This window comes from Pinus tabuliformis, chromosome X (assembly GCF_031772625.1).
Source record: "Pinus tabuliformis cultivar Carrire ecotype Pingquan chromosome X, CPIR1, whole genome shotgun sequence".
NCBI lineage: Eukaryota > Viridiplantae > Streptophyta > Pinopsida > Pinales > Pinaceae > Pinus > Pinus tabuliformis.
In genome coordinates, this window is record NC_142308.1 from 1,372,039,189 (window position 1) to 1,372,061,197 (window position 22,009).

Genomic DNA, 22,009 nt, shown 5'->3' on the forward strand with positions numbered 1-22,009 from the left:
AGAAAAGATAGATCAACGCCTTAGAATTTAGCCTCATTTTGGGGGCAACCTCCTTTAAATTACATAAATGAACAATTCTTGGATGATTCAAATGACAAAACCTCCTTTCTATATATAGGAGTCTAAGGAGTCACAATATAACTCAGCCGACCTAAAAATAATAATATAAGCTATAAAAATAACAATAGAGGGGTTCTATGGGGCACAACAATAACAATATGGGGATAAAAGAGGCACAACAATATTAATAAGGGATGCAAATACAATATTAATGGGGTAATCACTAGTATTATAGGAACCCAACATGCCCCTCTCCTTCAGAAAAGTGTTGTCCTCAACGCTTGAGTAGTTCTAGATGATTTTGTGTAAAATTTTCATCCTCCCATGTGGAATCTTCAAGAGATAAGTTCTTCCACTTCATAAGATACTCTGAAATTGATCGATTTTGTAGCTATCGAGTTCTTGTTTCTGTGACTGCTTCCGGTTCCAATATAATTTTTCCTTCCTCATCAAGTTCTGGCAATATTGTTTGAACTGGAAGCTTGTTGCCTATAACCTTCTTTAAACATGAAACATGGAAAACAGGGTGTAATCGAGAAGCTGCAGGAAGATCCAATTTGTATGCCATAGTACCAATCTTTTACAACACCTTGTACGGACCATAATACTTTGGTGATAATTTATTATCCTTCTTAGCTTGCCTGAGGGACATTTCCTTATATGGTTGTAGCCATAGGAATACCCAATCACCTACATCAAAACTTCTTTCGCTACGATGTTGATCTGCCTGTTGTTTCATTCTATTCTATGTCAACACGAGCTTATCCTTTAAGAGTTGGAGGACTTGTTGTTGATGTTCGATGTGATGTTCCACTACTTGAACTTTAGAATTTTCTCTCAAATATGATGTGATGTATGGTGGTTGATATCCATAGAGTGCCATAAATGCGGTCATTTTTTTTGCTGCATGGAAGGGAGTGTTATACCACCATTTAGCCAGAGGCAACCATTTGACCCATTGTTTCTGTTTATCAGATACAAACAACAAAGATATCCTTCCAAACATTTGTTTACTATCTCAGTTTTCCCATCAGATTGAGGATGATAAAATGAGCTATGAGTTAACTGAGTACCAAGACAAGAAAATAATTATGTCCAAATTTTTTTAGTGAAAATGGGATCTCTGTCACTTACATCTTTGGGTTTCCATGTAGGTTTTGAATTGTTTCCATAAATGTAGTAGATACTGTACTGGCTTTAAATGGATGTGATAATGCACAAAAGTGTGCATACTTGGTAAGTCTGTCAACTACCACAATGATGACACTCTTTCCCTCAGACTTGGGTAAACCTGTGATAAAATCCATTGAAACCTCCTCCTAACGTTGGCTTGGAATGGATAAAGGTTGTAATAGACTCGGGGTCTTAATTGTTTCAACTTTATTTTGTTGGCAAACCAAACATTCTGCCACAAACTTTTGAATATCCAATTTAAGGCCATCCCAAAAAAATTCCTTCTTAACCCTATGGTAAGTTTTTAAAAACCTTGAGTGCCCTCCTAAGGGAGAAGTGTGCAATTCCATAAGAATCTTTTGTTTTAGTTGGGAATTCTTACAGAGTATAAGCAATCTTTGTACCATAAAGAATCATTTTGCTAGTTGAATGTATTAGACATACTGGAATCTTGTTGTAACCTTCGAATAACTGCCACACTTCTTCGTCATTCTTCCACTCCTCCCTTGCTTTGTTTATCCAATCTGGTTGGATAATAGAAATGGCGCACAACAATGCTTCCACATCCTCATCCTTTCTTGAGAGTGCATATTCCACCACATTTTGCTTCCCTTTTTTGTAGATGATTTCAAAGTCATAACACAACATCTTTGTGACTCACTTTTTTTTCTCTTCAAAGGATAATATTTGTTCTAAAAAGTATTTAAGGCTATCATGATCTATTTTTGCCTTGAAGTGTCTTCCCATTAGGTAGGGTCTCCATTTCTTAAGTGCATGGAGTATTGCCAACATTTCCTTCTCATAAATAGCTTTGTCTAAAAGCTTTCCCTTGATTGGACGACTTTAAAAAGAAATGGGTCTTTCATCTTGCATTAAAACATCAACAATTCCATTTCCTGAAGCATCACCTTCCACAATAAAGGTTTTTGTGAAGTCCGGTGTAGCTAATATTGTGTCTTGGCACATTGCCTCTTTAAGATGTTCGAAGGCCTTTGTTGCTTTTGGAGTTCATGAAAATGCATCTTTCTTCAATAATGTTGTTAGAGGTGTTGCTACTCTCCCATAATTCTTAACAAACTTACGATAATACCCTGTCAACCCGAGAAATACTCGTAGATGCTTTATGGATGTGTGGATTTTTCGTTCCTTAATGGCTTTAATTTTGCTAGGGTCTACCTTAACTCCTTCATGAGATACAATATGACCCAGATATTCCACCTGTTGTACTCCAAAGAAACATTTGTATCGTTTTGCATATAATTGTTTCTCCTCCAATAGTTGTAGCGCCTTATCAACATGTTCAACATGATCTTTCCAAGACTTGCTGTAGATTAGTATATCATCAAAAAATACTAACAAAAATTTTCTAAGGAATGGTTTGAAAATGGAATTCATCAAACCTTGAAATGTTGAAGGTGCATTGGTAAGGCCAAAAGGCATGACCAAAAATTCATAATGACCCTCATGACTTCTAAATGTTTTTTTTAGAATGTCTTCAGTCTTCATTCTGATTTGATGATATCATCAACGAAGATCCAACTCGGTGAAGTAAATTGATCCATGAAATTCATCTAGTAATTCATCAACGACATGAATCAGAAACTTATCTTTAATACTGAGCTTGTTGAGCTCCCTATAATCTGGACACATGCACCATGATCCATCCTTCTTGTGCACTAATACTACTGGAGCAGAGAAAGAAATTTTACTCGGTTGAATTATACCAGCCTCTAGTATTTCTGCAACCCTACATTCAATTTCACTCTTTTGGGCATAGGGATATCTGTACAGACTGATGTTTGGAGGAACACTTCCTAGAATGAGATGAATAGCATGATCATGATCACAAATAGGTGGGAGACCTTTGGGAGTCTCAAATATCTTGGAATGATTGTTCAAGATTTTTTGGAGATCTGGAGAAATAGATGATTCCAATGTGGAAACATCTAGCGAACATAATTGTGCAATTACAACCCTTTGTTCCTTTCTTAAAAGCTTTGTCATATGGTAGAGTTGTTTATCTTTCTTGGTTTCCCTGCAATACCCCTTAATTCAACTTCATTTCCTTCCACAGAAAATTTCATTAAAAGTTCTTGAAAATTAAAAGCTATTGTACCCAAGGATTGTAGCCATTGGACTCCTAGTACAACATCAGCACCTCCGATTGGAATGGAAAGCATTAGGATAGTTAATACATATTCTCCCAACCATAGCTTGATATTATGTCACTTTCCAGAGCAATTTATTGTTCCTCCATTTACAACCATCACTTGACACTCTGGTGTTGGATATAAGAAGCAATTCAATTCTTTTTCTACCTTACAATCAATAAAATTGTGGGTACTTCCTGAATCAATCAACACTATTACCTTTTTCTTCTTGATTTGTCCTTCTATCTTGATGGTTCGAGGAGTGGTAATTCCAGCCAATGCATTACAAGATATGGTTGGATTCATTTATTCTTTATCTAGGCTTTGTTCCTAGAGTATATCCTCTTCTTTTGACCTTTCTTGCTCCTTTTCTTCTACCTCTTCGCAATCTATGTAGAATAATTTCTTCTCAGCACACTTATGACCTTTACTGTATTTGCTATCACAACTGTAACAAAGCCTTTTTTCTCTTCTTTCTTCCAATTTTTGTGGTGTCAACCTTATAGGTTGTGGAAGACTAGGGGCAACAACACTTCCATCTTTATAGTTGTGAGTGGTATGCTTCTTGGTTGCCATAATTTTGCTTTCTATTTTTCTTGCTAACCTGAATGCCTTCTCTAATGAATCAGGTTCCCAAAGGTGAACATCATATTGGATATTATCCTTTAAAGACCCTATGAACACATCAATCCCATGCTCCTCTAGAATACTTTTTACCCTTATGTTCAATTTTTGGAACTCCTCAATGTGCTCCATTATTGAACCCTTTTGTTTGAGACTTATCAATTGGCTAAAAAAAGTGTTGCTTTTTGTATCCTCATAATGTGCTGTCAATTTTTCCGTAAAAATTGCCCAAGTGATAATTTGTTTATGAGAGAAAAACCATTGATACCATACAAATTGATTTTGTTCCAAATATAAAGTTGTAATACGTACCTTTTGTGTGTTTTGCACATTATTGAGATCGAAAAATTGCTCCATCTGTAATATCCATGTTGCGGGATCCTTGCCATCAAACTTCCTCATATCGATTTTTGGAATATGGTGGGTCTTCAATCCCACATTGGAGTCTATGAAATCATGACTAACATTTATTTGTTCACATCATGAGTTTCCTTTACAACCTTTTCACCATTAGTAAGTATTTCTTGTAGAAAATTTGTCAAATGTGTCTTCAAATCTGCCATGTCTGTCCTCAAATCTGTCTTCAAATCTGACATGTCTCTATTCAAATCTTTCTTCAAATGTATCTTCAAATCGTCCATCTTAGATTCCATGCCCTTTATCTTAGATTCCACGCCATTTATCTTAGCTTCTTTTAGCTTTTGTGAGCGTGACATTTGTTGCACTTGTTCTTGTAATTTTGATATATCATGTAGCATTTTTTCCTCTTCTTCATGAGTCATGCTAGGGCTTTCAGGTTGCTTACTAGGCATTTTCATTTTCTTTCCTCAGGGCATTCATTACCGATAATAATGCTTTTCTATGCCCTTTGAATTCCTTCAAAATAAATTTTCAAACCAATCTTAAGCAAAAATTTAAAAGAATCTACACCTTTTTTCACTTTGTAGGAGCTCGATATTGCCTCTGATGTATCTTTGTACTTTCATATCATCAAGTTCTGAAATTACGACCTACAGTATCCCTCTAGTTCCTCTTTCCAATGCCACCAATCTGATACAAATTGGATTCTCCAAGGAAGAGTTATGCAAAATCTCCCACAGTGACCTGATTACAGACTAGTTCAGTAGAGCAAACTTGTACGACATGCCACGAGTCACTGTTTTGACCTTTGGCTCTGAAAAACATATACAAGAAACTACATTTTTTCCTCTTTGTGTACCTTCTTTTGAAATTTCAGTCAGATGCACAAAGAGAAAGTTATGATGATTTTTCCTAGGTCACCTGTTTGGCATGAAATTCAAGAGTCTTCAAGAAGACCAACTTCCTCAGATCATATCTCCATAAATATAGCACGAATAGCTCTGAAGTTCAGACCCAAGATTCAGCGCGATTTCTTCTCAAATGGGTTTTTTTAGCTTCTGAAAAATCGAAGAAAAAAAGTTATAGCCAAAATTCCACGATGACCTGTTTGGAGCAACGAAACCCTAGAATCCAAAGCTCTCATAAATGTTATGAAAGTAGCTGAAGAAGACATCGAAAATATAGATCAACGCCTTAGAATTCAGCCTCTTCGAGGGGGAAACCTTCATTACATTACATAAATGAACCATTCTTGGATGATTCAAATGACAAAACCTCCTTTCTATATATAGGAGTCTAAGGAGTCACAATATAACCCAGTCGACCTAACAATAATAATATAAAGCTACAAAAATAACAATAGAGGGATTCTATGGGGCACAGTAATAACAATATGGGGATAATAGGGGCACAACAATATTAATAAGGGATGCAACTACAACATTAATGGGGTAATCACTAGTATTATAGGGACCCAACATAATCAAACAACTCATCTTTGTTACAATGAACAACTGTGATTTCTTTTTCTTGTGATCAGTAATTGGTGTTCCAATAGTCGCACTGTCATTCAATTTTAATTAAGCAAGCATTTTTCTCTCGCATGCTTTACTTTCAAAACCATCTATTTGCATTGGGAATTTGTACCCAAGATAAAGCAAAAACAATAATATTAATACCATTATGACTTCTAAAACCATTGATGGTTATCTTTATTGCAAAACTGACCTGGTTTATCTATATAATGACTAGCTGAATATCTTCTCTTTTAACATATCATAAAATGATTCACTATATTAATACCATGTTGGTTTATCTTTCAAACTTTCAATTGATAATTCCATTTGGTATGATGATATAGGGATAAAGGCATAACTTTCAGTGGCATTTTTTACTTCTCACGCAATCCCTAACTCTCAAGGAGTAAATAACCCTCACCCCCTTTATAGTAGAAATATGGAAATACAATACAAATCTTCTTAAAGAGGATAGGGGGTCTCATTATGAGGCAACCTACCATGATCATAGGGATTTAACAAGTGAGATTCCATTATAGCCACCACACCAGGGTAATGGCCTTCTAGATAGTCAAAATTGTCAGGAGGACAGGAGGCCTCATCATGAGCCGACCTTATAACTTTTTTATATCTCGATGAATGGCACTATGATTATCTGGTTATCATGTCAGCACAGTGATCTCTTTATAGCAATAAAAAACCATATAAAAACTAAATAGAGGATTCTAGCTCATTTTTGGGTTAAAAAACAACCCTATCGAGGCTATGAACGCCTGTCGGCAACAATGGCTCTACTTATGGTATCGAAGTTCTATGTTATATTGCCAATTATTCTTTATTCCGTTATTCATATTGATTAATTTCTAAAGGTGAATTTACCATTTGAACAACATTTATAACTATATTAACCAATATACATGGTAAACTATACTTTTATATGAATTACATCAATACTATCTGATCAATCGATACCAGTAGTCATTATCATCTATCGTCTATCATTCTTTTGGCATACTTTTCCACCTAAGAAGAAATCTTTTTTCATAATGATCAATTGTTTGTTTTACTCCTTTTGCGATCATTTCCCATCTTCGTGATTTGTACTGTTCTAACTGTTTTTTACCATATTCAGGCTGCACTCACTATTGCCATTCTACATTTATGAATTCCCAACATCCTCTCCCTTGTTCCTATGCTTTATGGTCATGGACACCCTTTTCTCATTGGAGGTAGAAGGTCATGCACTATGATGATATGACAAGATATAATTACCGAACTCCACCATAACTTGTTGATTTGACAAAATATTATTATTTCATTTATACAAAAAAAAATCTAGTTGAAATCTTTGCATGCAAGTTATCTCTTGTTGTTCAAAACTGAAACTATGGATTAAACAAAATTGCATACAAAGTAGTGAATTGTTTATAGGAGAACAACAAGTATGGGGGGGACTCTATTCGCAGCGAACCAACACTATTTCAACTAATAGAAGTGGTTCAAGAAACTCGTGAACGTGACGACTTGTTCAGATAGGATGTGTTTGCATGGCTTCCATCATTTGCATCACTTTCAGCATCAACTCAACCTGCATCAGCTTCAACAAATTTCAGTCCATACATGTCATTCCATATTTTTTTCAGAGGTAAAACATGAGGTAAAATAACATAAATTGATGATTTATTAAAAATTTAATAGAATTCCATAAAAATATATTGAGCAATATTTATCATCATTCATTCCACATCTTTACCACTTCCCATTTTCCAGAGACATAGAATCTTTCAGTTTGGTGGAGTGTTACTTTCATTCATTTATTTATTATGATTATGCCATTAATACTCTATCATCCATCGATATCCTTATTCATACTCAAAACCTCACTTACTCCACGTTGTTTTACACCAAGGATAGATTTCAACAACAATTATAACAACCACCTCAATTTGTTTTCTAGTATTGCATGAGGGCATGCTAATTCTATAGTTTGGGGTTAAGGAATTGCTACACATGATGGATGTTTTCTACTTTCTTTCTCATTTAAGGCATACAATATTATTTTTATACAATGAAGAAATTGATTTACGTATATCTTTAAACCTATGAACTGAATTCTTGTGATATTTGCATAACAAAGTTGTTTCATTAAAGTACACAAACCCACAAAATTTCAAGTTAAATTAATTTGTAAAATTTTAGAAATCATGCATTGTCACCTACAACCATTTTGCTTATATCTCATGATCCGTGCATCAAAATGATCTGATTTTTGGATTAAAGAGGCATTAATATAGCAGAAATCTACTTGCAAAATTTTAGCAAAATCTAGTTTGTAGTTTTTGAGAAAATCATTAATGAAGTTTTCTGTTACTCATATCATATTTTACTACAACTTCATATACATATAGTTAAAATTCAATGTAAAAATTTTTATGCCTTCATGCTAAAATTCACTATTCATTACTTGAGGAATAAGTCATTTGTTCCATGAATTTCATGAGTTGGGATGGACGTTTTTGTGTTATAGCTTGGTCAATATAGAGGCTTTGGGTTGCATGAGGACATGAAACATGTTCAGTTTGTAGGTATGTTGGGCCACTAATTTTTCAATGTTATTGTCACTTTTTTATGTTTGTTTCATCAATTTCTACCATTTTGTATGACATCATTTATCATAAATTATCATAGAATTCTAGTTTATAATTATTTATGCTCTTACGGATAAATACTATTTTTTCTCCTCTATTTTTAATATATTGAAAATTATTATGCATTATTTTTATAATCATGGTTTATTAATGAATTTTTTATAACACCATTCACAATTTTAGCCTCCAAGATCTCTTCCAGATTGCAAATTTGATTTTCAGCTCATAATCAAATATTCCAACTCAGAAATTCACTGGGATAAGAAGTGAGAGTTTTGCATTGGACGTTTCAGGCAAACGAATATGAATTTGGAAAATCCAAGACATGGGTTTTGTGCAGACAGAATTGAGCCAATCTCATAGGAAGCCATTTTCAAAAATTCAGCATGGATTGAGAGAAATGCAAGGTTCTATGAAGGTGATTTTCTCAGATTTGTTGTTGCGGTCATTTTCCAAATTCTCCCAATTGCAATACCAGAGTCGACTTGTTCCAACTAAAGCATGATGGGAATATCTTTCAGGTCTCATCTTGTTTATTGAGATTATTTATTCAATCAGGAATTGCAATGGAGATCATTTTCTAATCAAATTTGTTGTAAGCTCCCTGTGCTCTCCGCGTATTTAAATGAAAACAGAGAACAAAGAGAGGGGGTGGGGGGGGGGGGGGTAATTTGGAGATAGGAGCTAGATAATTAGTAGATAGTATGTAGGAGATGAGATAAGGGATGAGATATAGGAGATAAACAATTGATGAATTGGAGGCAAATATAAGAACTTCAATTGGATTTTATTATTTCTCTCATACATTTTAATCAAGGAAGTTATCCATTGAGTTCTAAATATGTTATCTGTAATCTGATATGAGTTATTTCTCAAGGAAAAACTGAGTCTTGGGAAGCTGGGCCCACTACCTTATAAGTGGTGTTGCCTTGAGCATCTAAAGTAGTTTAATTATGTGCTTGTTTTTTTGAATTTCAGTAATTGTTCTTTAAAGTAAATTTCCTTTTATTCAAAGTAATTTGTTGGTTGCTGCAATTTCTAGACTTCATTTAATTTACTGCTCTAGATTAGCATTTAAATTATGTTGGGTGCAATACATTAAATTTTGAATTCAGAATGTGTGGTTTAATCTAGCAATGATTCAAGTTCTCTCACTAGCATAATTGTTTTTCCTCTCACTTACGTTCTACTTTCGAATTTTAGTTTTGTTATTCAAGTCTTACATTTTATTTCTTGTTGAATGATCTTGATAGTATATAACATAATGATATAGAACCAGTGTTAGTTGTTGGTATTTGTTATGCATATATTTGGTCGGTTGCCTTGAAATAAAAATACGCTCCTCGGGTTGATAATTAATGTCTAGGTGAGTAGTTGTTTTATTTATTTATTTATTAAGCAATTAATTTTACCCAAAAAATACCACCCTAAAGACATATTATATGTTTCATAATATCAATCCCATATATGAGGGTGTGATTGGGGTTGATAGTATGGAAAACATGATAGATTTTTTTGCTTAAAGTTGGTTTTGATATTATAAATAACATAATATATTGCACAAAAACATTTTTTTATTTTATTTTACGCCCTCCACACATGACAATGAGGTTGGGGGTGATACTATGAAATTTAATACTATTTTTAAAACATGTTATGTTTTGCATAATACAACCACCCATCCCAATTCTCATGTATATATTTTTGATAGCTTCACCACCATCCCCCACCCACCTTGTTTCACCCTCCTCCCCCTCCTCGTTTCATCCCATATATATCTTTTAAATAATAATAACCACCATCCCCAGACTCATATATATAGATGATAGTATCCCAAAAATTCTTAACTTCCACCTACATATCCAACCCCATATATTTCAGTGGGGTAGGGGGTGACATTGTCCAAAGGATAATATGATTTTCATAATATCACTCCCCACTCCAGCTTGAATGAATGGGTTTGGAGGTATAGGTGGTGGTTTATATTATCCAAGGCATAATATATTTTCAACAACCTATTATTTTTTACATAGTAAATTGTACCAATTCCACCCTCATATAAGGGGATGGGGTGGGGAGTGTTTTTTTTCTTCCAGAAGAAAAAAGCATAGCTTTCATTATAGAAAATGAAAATTACATGTTGTGGGTGCACAAATGTGAATTCAAAAAACGTTTTGCATTAATACAACCATCTTGCAAAAATATTAACCATAGCTATAAGCTTACGAGGCCAATTTAGTTCATTCTCTACATTATAAAATGTAAGACAAGATTGTTTATATATGAAATCCATTCATAAAAAATAATTACAAATAGTGAGAGGAACATACATATTTTTCAATTCACCATAATAATTTCTACATGATATCAAATAAGCATAACTATTAATCAAAAAGTGTGGTATCCTTTAATTCAAAAGATAAAAACTATCAAGAATATGTCATTATAGTTTGTGCATAGGAAATTTTCTCCTCAATATTAAGAATTTTCCACCTTGAAACATTATGTGGATAGTCTGTGGTAGAAACCATAACATTCATTTCCAATTTCTCCTAATATCTCATAATTCTTCTAAAATGATATTTTGCTCCATTTAAATGTGAAAACAAGATATTTGATCAATTTTTTTTTTTAATTGCATGATCTTACCTAGGATGGGATTGAGTGCGTGCTTGTGACTCCTACAAGATTCATTAACCAATTGATAATTATTAGAGAATCACCAAAAAATGTAGCTTTTGGCACCCCTCCTCTATAGAAAATAGAAGGAAACATTTAAGACTTGAATTTTTTGCATGATTATTTTAGTCACAATCCAAATAATTTTGAAGCTTATGCGAATGCTTTTCATTTAAGTGGTGTGGGATGATATTATGGAATGAAAAAGAATTTTTCAAATCATATTATGCTTTCCATAATACCACACCCAATCCCACCATCATATATAGGGGTGGGGGTGACGGGTGATATTATGGAAATCCTTTTTTTTTTCTGTATAATGTCAACACCCAGACCCCACCCTTTTATATGAAAAATGTGGTTGGATAATGATATAATGCTAAAATTAATTCTTCTTTTGCATAATATCACCTCCCACTCCCACTATCATATGAGAGGGTGGGTATTGATATTACACAAAACATAATATTTTTTTAAGAATGCAGGGGGAGTGGAGGTATTATGAAAAACATAATATGTTTTTCTTAATGTCAACTCCCAACCCCTTCACTCATGTATGAGTGTGTGGTTTGGGAGATGAACCCCAGACTTTCATCCAATATGTTTTTCATAATATAAACACCCACTTCCAACTTCATATAAAAAATAATATGTTTTGCATAATATTACCCCGAACCACACCCCACTATAGCCGTCATATATGAGAGTGAGAGTTCGAGATGGTATTATTAATATATTCTTTTCATAATATTACCCTGCACCCAAAAAATAATATGTTTCACTTTATTAGTAGAAAATGAGACTTTATTGATCTTATTGTCCTTTTTTTCAACATGCAACCACTTGTTCAAAATCACATGTTCGACCTTTTCATTGGGAAGTGCCGGGATATGTTCATGGTTAAGTGATTTCCACAATATGGCAGCCTCATCCTAGAAATCATTCCATGGTCCATAACGTCAACTTATTGGGCATTGTAAATTATTATATGTTAGGTATTCTTCAATAGTTAGACCATAATATTTTCATGTAAAAAGTAACTAAGTAGAACCCATGAACGAGAATGAGGGTTTTTAAAAAAAATACATATTTTGTGCAGAAAATCTCAAATGGCCATAAATCGATCAATTTGTATCAGAATCCATATTATAGTATGTTTCCAGGAATGGAATGACCATTTTTCATCTTCCCGTCTCATTTAAATCTCGATTCAAGCACTCTAGAAACTTATATTTGCGCTACAACTATCCCGTTGTCAAAATAATTTCTAAGAAAAAAGCGCTGATTTTAAATAAACGATATGTCCCTCATCCAGACTTCGATTGAATCTATTTATGTTTTATGGTATACATAGGCTTTTGTAAATTTTTCGATGGTTTCTCTCTTGTATCTTGAAAAAATAGAAAGATACCATTGTTGGATCACTAGAAGCTATGAATACCATGATTATGACTCACAAATATAGAATGTAATTTTATTTGCATTAATAAAATTACAATTTTCTCTTTAGAAAATAAAATCAAGATTTCTAACCTTGAATATTCACTACCATTTTAGCATGGATATTATTAACTTATAAATAGGATTTCGTCCAATACCATAGGAAAATAACTTGCCACATCAATATCACTTGCTAAAATTCCATCTCTCATTTCACAATTAAAATATTATATATATATATATATATATATATATATATATACTTTCTAATTTTATTTTATTACATTATTGGACCAATTAAGCCACGTATGGAAGGAATGTTATAATAATACCCTATTATGTTATTCTATATAAACATTTTTTCTCTTTCAAATTACATTAAAATGGAAATAAAATTATTAATTAAAACATTTTGACTCGGTGAAACTACATAAAAATAAAAATTAAATTAATGACTGTCATTACTAATTTTTCATAATTAAAGCAACCTAGATCCATATTCACTCTAGATCTATCAAGCTATGAGGGGGATCAAATATCTTGAGGTGTAACCCTTTCCTCAAGTTTTGCACTCAAAAAGTGGTTTTCACCTCAAGACTTTTGATCCCTCTCGAAAGTTGATAGATTGAAAGTTAAGATGGATCTAGTTTGGTATTATGCAAAATATGTTGCTTACGTCTTGCATAATATCACCATCGACATCCCAACCAAAGACTCATATTATGTTTGAAATAAATTTTAGCCTAGCTATAGCTTGATATATGAGGCTAGGGGAAATGTGAGATATTATGAAAAATATACTGTATCACTACCCACCTTAACATTCATATGTTTTTGCCATAATATCTACCCTCACCTTATATGATGGCGGTAGTTAAGGATGACCTTATTCAAAGCATAATATTAGAGTAGTGTTGGTGTGCGAAATTATGGAAAATTTGTCATAATAACAACCCCCACACCCACTCATATCACCTACCACCCCACCCTTATATATGAGGATTGAGAAGTGAGATGATATTACTAGATCAAAATACATTTTTCATAATACTAGTATATATCCATCTAAATTCTAGATATACGAAATGTCAAAAGGGATGAAACATATTTTTTTTATTTAAAAATTGAGAAATGGTATCCACCATGAGAGATTTGATTTCTCTAGGTTCTTGGTAGATCTAGACATAAGATGGATATAGACTAACTTTTAATTTTCTGATAGACATATATATATGAACTTTAGGTGGAAGGAGGTTTGTTGAATTTTGTATTTTATTAATAATGCATGGGATAATTTTAATGGGAAGCAAATAAATTAAGTATATTCTTTGTCTGAGTGCTAAATCTACGAGTGAGATAAAAGTTAGAGGGAAGTGACGCCATTTTAAATTAATTTAAAAGTCTCTATAGGAGACACATCTTAGAATTGAATTTCGAAGTGTTGGAGGTAGTGGTAAAGTTAATTAAACTTATGGAATAAAATTCCATTGATATATTGATATTTCTTATGGTGAAATGAAAATTATAAAATATAATATATTATATCTTATGCTTAAACAAACATTTATAAAATATGATTTATTCATCTCATCGTTTTGAATCTTTCACATATAAAATCATAAAAAGAACTAAGATAAATACTTTAATTTCATTGCATAATTGCAAAATAGTTAGAAATAGCAATTTACATAACTATCTTAAGTTGAAATTAACATTTATAAAATATGATTTATTGATCTGACAATTTTCAATCTTTCGCATATAAAATAAAATAAAAAATGTACGATAAACACTTTAATTTTATTGCATAATAGCTACAAATAAAAGTTACTAGCTTTATACTATTGTGGTTCAAAATTTAGTGAGTTAATAAATAGATAATATTAAAAAAAATATTTTGTACCACTCCCTTGTCTTTCTCGATTGAGATAACTACTTCTTTTACCACTCCTCACTGTATCTAGAATGCGAGGTAGCTTTATGCTGCCATTTTTGTTCGTTCAAGATTCAATTTTGTACTTTAAAAATTCGTTATAATTTATATATAACTACTCTATCTTTTTAGAATGGGGTTTTGTGTAGGCACAAGTGAAACAAAATAAGGATAACCATAACACGGAACACCCACACGAATTTTAATAAATAAATTAATAAATAATTAAAATAATTAATTGTGGTGGATGATAAAATGGGTGCCATGGTGGTGGATTCTAAAATGGGTGGCAGGATGTTGCAGGCTATCAGGGGTTATATGCTAGCAGAATTTCATGTTTATGGATGTTTGGCCTCTAAGATGGGTGGAATGATGTTGCATGTTATCAGGGGTTGTATGTTATTGGAATTTCATGTTTATGGATGTTTGGTCGTTTATTATTTTTTGGAATTTCAAGTTGTAGTTGCTAAGGTTAGTGTTGTAAAAATTGAATTTATGTTGTAAAAGTTGGGTGATCGTCTCTCCTGAAAATAGTAAAAGAGCTTGCCAATGTTTTCTAGGGAAAGTTTTAATTGCCATGCAAATCCTTAATTAAAACTCTGGTCCTCGCTGAAAAAAATAATTAAATCATAAAAATATGGCCCTAGCTGACAACGATAAATAAACTACAAATATGCGCATGCAAGAGTAAATAAAGAATAAATGTCAGATAGATAGTCTGTGTCCAATTTATTTACTACTGTTTTGCCAATTCTAGAAAGGAGAACATTAAAGTATTCTGCTGATGATTTTATTTCAAATTCACTGACCATTGATGCAGGAGATTTCCTATATTAGAAAAGGTAAGCCATACGATCTGATGCTGAAATGGTTAACAATGGATTATAGCTCCTACTAAATACAGTTATACACAAAGAAAATAACATGTGAAGATAGGAAAATATGTAAGGTTGCAGAGGAGGAATCTAACATGAGAAATCACAACGGAGAAAAATAAGTCAAATAAGTTGAGGTCTGAATCATTATGGCTTGAATAGATCAAACGGTGGACGTTTGAACCAATGAGGAGTTGTTTAGTTCCCATGCCGACCCAAATGATATTAGAAGCCTAGGACCATGGTCGGGAGCCTGCAAATAAAAAGAAATTAAGTTTTTAAATTTAAATACTATCCATATATTAACAACATAGAACCAAATCACTTATATAACTTCATGATATGCAAAATTTCTTCTTCTAACTAAATAAACCAATTTAAAATCTTTGAACGCTAATCATGGTAGTAGAGACTATGCCTGGGAAAAAAACCATCAGTTCGAGATCTCAGGTCTTACAACTAATTTAAGAACAGATTAAAGAGATTAAATGGTAGATGTTGGAACCAGAGAGGAGCAGTTTACTTCCCGAGCCAAGCAAAATGATATTGGAAGCTCGGGACCATCGCTGGGACCTTGGAAATAAAAGGAAACCAAGTGTTCTAATTTAAATACTATCCAGAGGTTAACGACGTCAAACCAAAATTATTATATAGCTTATGTAGTCTAGAGGTTTTAAAATATATTAATAATCTTAAATTAAGTAGAAAATGAAGGTAGACAGTGAGAAAAAATTACCTAGACAACATGAGACTATAGGAGCAGATAACGAATTAATAGCATTATAGTTAAATACACTAAAACCCTGGGAATAAACTAGAAATTTCTCCCAGCAAGCAAACCATATGTTTGACCTTACAAGTCTTACAACTAATTCAAGGAGGTAGTGAACATATGAGAAAACTACTTGATTGAAAACCATCTGGAAGAGTAGTATTAACAAATCCCTCAAATTGCGTGCCATTTACAAGGAGGGAAAATGTGAAAAAATAAGCAGATAAACTTAAATGGATTGGTTTGAAAATTTCCACAGATAAACTTATAACTAACAAACTGAAACCTCTTATTTCACTTGGTTCAAAAATTTGCACAGATAAACTCATAAGTAATAAACTGAAACCACTTATTTCGCTTTGAGAAACTAACCAGTAGATAAATTTAAATGGATTGGTTTGGAAATTAATGGCTTGGTTTGAAAATTTGCAAAGGTAAACTAAAAAAATTACATATATGAAAAACACAATGGATTACTTTTAAAAAATTACACAGATGATAAACACAATGGATTTCTTTGAAAATAATACACAGATGAAAAACCAAAATTACAAAGATGATAAGCTGAATGGATTACTTTGAAAAAAGTACTCAGATGATAAACCCAATGGATTTATTTGAAAACAAATACACAGATCAAAAACAAAAATTACATAGATGAGAAACCAAATGGATTACTTTGAAAAAAAATGCAGAGATGAAAAACCAAAATTCTCCCTCAGACAAGAAGATGATGAAAGACTTTTTTTGTACTGTAAAGTGAGAAACAGGTACAAGTGGATAAGTCCCACAGGTTAACCGAAGAGTAGAATAAACGGGGTGAACTAAGACTAAATGATTAGCATTTCACTGACACGGCTACACTGTGTAAAACACAGAATATAAACAAGACATGATTTGGGATTAATTGTTTTGAGTTATCATGGTGATGGAAGCAACTTAATTTCCATATGGGCTTGAAGCCACAAAAAACATTCATCTTCATTATGTGCAAACATTAGCAGTGAGAGAAGAGGAACAAACTATGTAGGAAGATTCCATTCCTCCATTGGTACAATTCCAATTACTATAAGGCTAACTGCCATTGCAAAAATAGAAAATCATGAATTATTAACATTGAAAATGAAACTGTATTGAAACAGAAAGGTACTACAAACAATAATTGTAATAAACTTGCGCAGTATAATGTGTTTCCACATGTGCCATAGCCCATGAATAGTAACAGCCTATATTTCTAATAGAGATAAAAAATTAAGGATATAATACACACTAGTATTGGCAAGAAAAAGAAATCATCATTCTAGTGACACAATTTTAAAGAATGTGGGGCGAAAGCCATTAACAAAATTTCCATCATAATGAGTATCACATCAACATTAAAATAACCCGTATAATAGAGTGAATAAGAGTTCAATCTATAGTTAGGTTGAATGGCGAAAGCCCCTTCTCTTCTAAAAAGAATAAATACAAACTCACGACAATTTACAAATGGAATTTATGTGTCCTCATTATCCATTTATTAAAGAGGAAGTGAAAACCTCTGTAGAGGACTACTATACACTTCAAGAAATCATTATGAAATTTGTAGCACATATTTATAATTGTGTTCGTTATAAAACCTTAGTGGTGACTTAAAATCTCAAACAGTCTCAACGAAGGGTAAGAAACCCGAGAACTGTGAACTTGATACATGAGAAGAACCCAAAATATTAGCGCCCAGAATCCTAAGCAGGTGTTACAAGAAAGAACGTTCAAATATACTGGACCAAGCCCTAACCTATTAAGAAAAAAATGGTTTCTGAGATATAGTTGGTCGAATGGAACAAGTATGGAATTATACCCAGTTGCGAAACCCCAAGAGCGTTTGAAACCTTGTGAAATACTCACCTTAGACCAAGAGTCAGCCAAACAGAGAAATACATGGAAAACTCTTGTCACTAGAGGAAGCGTTAAGTCACGAGGGTTATATGCAAATGTTATAATTATGATGGAAATGAGATACTCAAAACAAAACATAAACAACGATGATGTATTACCTAGAAGGATGAGTTGGGTTTACACTCTGAAGCGAAAAATCCTAGGAGCCAAGGAGTGTGATCCTCCACAGGAAACTTTCAGTAATGGAAAATTATTTTGAAGCTTAAAAAATTGGTGAATTTGACTAGTCCATAATATGAAAACTATAAAAAGTTTATTGATGTATTTGTAAAAAATTTCAAATTCATGATTTTTAAGGTAAAATAATTTTATATTATAAAATTTGGACGAATCATTTTTATAAAAAATAGAAATTGGCCAATTTTTTTTGAAAAAATCATAGAAAATATTAACCTTTAAAATTTTTCATACATTTTCCATGTGTAACAACCCCATATGATTTTGTATAAGGAAGAGAACCAAAACTTAAGACTATGCCGCATATATTATCCTAAAAAAATCATAGGGAAATCACAGAAGAAAAAAAATAAAAATTCATTTTGATTTAGAAGCCAAACTGATAGGAACAACTATGCAACGATAGTGATGGAATGGAAGAATGGCATTGTGGGTAGCGAGCTACAGTGGGAACGGTTCCCATCAACTCACTCCTGCAACCCTCACCGTTCGATATGAATCTAGATATGTTTTCGATTTGAGATCAAGCTAGGCGTAGACTGTAATTAATTTTAAATAGGGAAATAGCTCATGGCAGTCTCTAGAGAGCTTTGAATTTTTCTTTCTTTTTGTGTACTTGATAAGATGGGTGTTATAAGTGGATTAGTTAATGGAGTACAATAATTTAATTGAAATTGTGGTAAATCCTTAATTTTAAATTAAATTGACATAACAAAACAGTTAAGTTGATTTAAATTTGGATTAATAATAATTTATATAAAAGAAAGAAAGAACGAAAATAATTTATTATAAGACTAGTATTAGTGAATTTTGTTTTAATTAAATTTTAATAAATGTTAACTTTTTAATATAGCAAAATATACTAAATTAGTTAGCTAAAATACTTTTTTTTTTTGAAAAATATTGATGATAAAAGAACTTGAAAAAATTATAAAATTAAGAAAAAATAATTTTATGCTATTTTATAGAATTGATGTTGTCGTAGATGTGTAGAGAAATTAATTAAATTTGAGTGGTGTCGAGACAACCTTTCCCTTTGAAAGAAAAAGTGTTTTTTTTATGGCTTTCTTGGGTGTGGAGGGCGAATTCATGTAAATCTTTCAAAATACTTATCATATATATCTAGGAATAATAGACGAATGATGGAGGACTCGTCTAGGGAAAATTAGGGAATGAATGACCCACCTTAGTGTATACAAGTGTTGACAAAAACATTTGTTAATAATTTGATAATATATATAAAACAAAATTAAAAAACAAAGACAACAATATTTATTAAATAAGATTTATGTTTGGAACTTACGAGAATCTCATATTTATAGTATTAGGATCAATAAAAAAATAACCACAACAATTTTGAGAGATGAGAAATTCTAGTCAACTCCTACTCACTTTTACATTGGAAAACAACAAATTCTAGAAAATTGAGATCAAAACTCTAACAACCTAGAATCTCCATTAATTAAAAAAAATACAATCACATGCCACAAAGTTAATATACAAGATAATTTAAGATAAATATATTATTGACTTAAATTATTATTATTATATTTTTTAACTTAATTGTTATTTATATTAATAATTATAAAATAGAATAGAGTTAAGTATGTAATTTATTTCTTAAAAAATAAACATTTAAAGTTAGTTAAAGGTTTGAGACACATTTTCCAAACACAATAATTTCTCAAGATATGTATTATAATAAAATAAAAATAATATGAAACAAAATAGTGTTTCTTGTTCCCTTTATTACTATTTTGTTGAGTGTGTTGATATTGCATAATTTTATTACATAAAGTTTAAATTTGAGCATGGATGTTTTATAAGTATTTCTTTTCTTTTTTCTTTTTTTTTTAATTTTTGAAATATAAAGTTCTCACATTGTATACTATTTGTGGAATATATTGATAGATTACATGTTAATTGTGATTAGAATTTAAAATTTTATGAATTTTCAATTTTAAGTTTTATGAATTTCAAAATTGAGTGCCTAATTGTGTTAAAATGTTAAATGTTAACTTTTAGTGGTTATTAGACGAATTTCAATCTTTTACTGGAATGTGTTTTTTCAATTATGAAGTTTTAGCACTATTGAATTTATTTACTCTAATATTAAAGTATATAGAAACTAGGTAATGGAAAAAATGGATTGTTTTCCCAATCCATTTTGACATTAAAATAATGAATAAATGTTGTGGCCATTGTGATTGATACTTTTTTTTCTTTGCTATAGACAAGGAAAGTTTTCCTTTCTTCCGAGAAAAAGTTGCTTATTTTGCTATGGATCCTGCTATTTGGAAATTTCTCCCATTTTCGATTATTGATCTTGTGTTTCATTGGCTTCCTTTATCGGTCTTTATGAAATTTATGTTCATTTGTAGACAACGATGTCTTCTTTTGGAAAATATGCTTTTCCTTGCAACCTACAATTGGTGCAGTGAGAAAGACTTAGGATTTATTTCTTTCACGGTTCATTTTTCCCATGATTACATCATAGCATCATACCTTAACAATAGAGGTCACTTGTATACCATGGATTTTATTTCTCTTCATTCTCGATACAAAATTGAATGTGCATTCGAATAAATGATTTTTTTCAGTGTGCCTAGAAGTTATTTTCATACAAAAAATTATTTCATTGTCAACCCTTTTACGAAGATGTTTAGAAATGTTGGAGTTCTTACTCTTGGGGAGCAAGGATTCTTCTCTTTGTTGCAAAAATGTAGTCCACGAAAATATGAATGGGTCTTCTTGAAACATGTTTCTAAAAACATGGATTCACATTTTCTCATTTGCAGTAGTGTTGAAAAGGTTTGGAAGAGGACGAAGCTTCCATATGGTTGTGTAACACCACCAAAGGAGGCTATCTTATTTAAAGAAAATTTTTATTGGGTATATCTAGACAAATATTATGAATATTACCATACTTATGGTTACACTATGTATTGGTTAGATTTGAATAGAAATAATTGGGGTTATTCATTTGTTCCTATTGTTGACATACAATGTATGTAACTAGGGTTATACACAAATCAACTTATTTGTGTTATTAATAATGGTTCCACCTCTGTTTGGTCACTCGAGGTGATACACAAATTTGAATTTGGTCGAGTCTTGAAAGAGTGAATTATGGAATATTTTGAAGATGATTGGGGGTACAAATTGTCATTTCTTAAATCTATCTCTGTGGATATAAATAGAAAATGTTAAGGTTATCTTCCTTTGCGCATATTCAAAGAAAAATTCATTATTTTGGGTTAGTCTGAAGTGCGGTTAAAGGTGTATGATTTAGTGACTAGATTGTGAAAAAAAAAATTGTTGACGGATTGTCCGTGGTCAAAGCCCCACGCTTCTATCTACAAATGAATGAATATTTTGATGATTTGATTGAAAATGGAATTGTTTTTCCGTTATTCCAAATATAGATTCTATTGTACACATACCTCCACTACATGTGGATATATTGAATTAGTATTTGAGGCTTCAACATGTTTGTTTTTCGATATTTCTAAAGACCCTATGTATGTTTAATTTTTTTAAACATTTTGTTAGTATCATTGTAATTCATGTTTTGAAGTTATATTGAAGACATACATGTGCTAAATTTGGATATCTTTGTCAGATTTTACTTTTTGTTTAATTTTTTTTTTAGAATTTGGAATG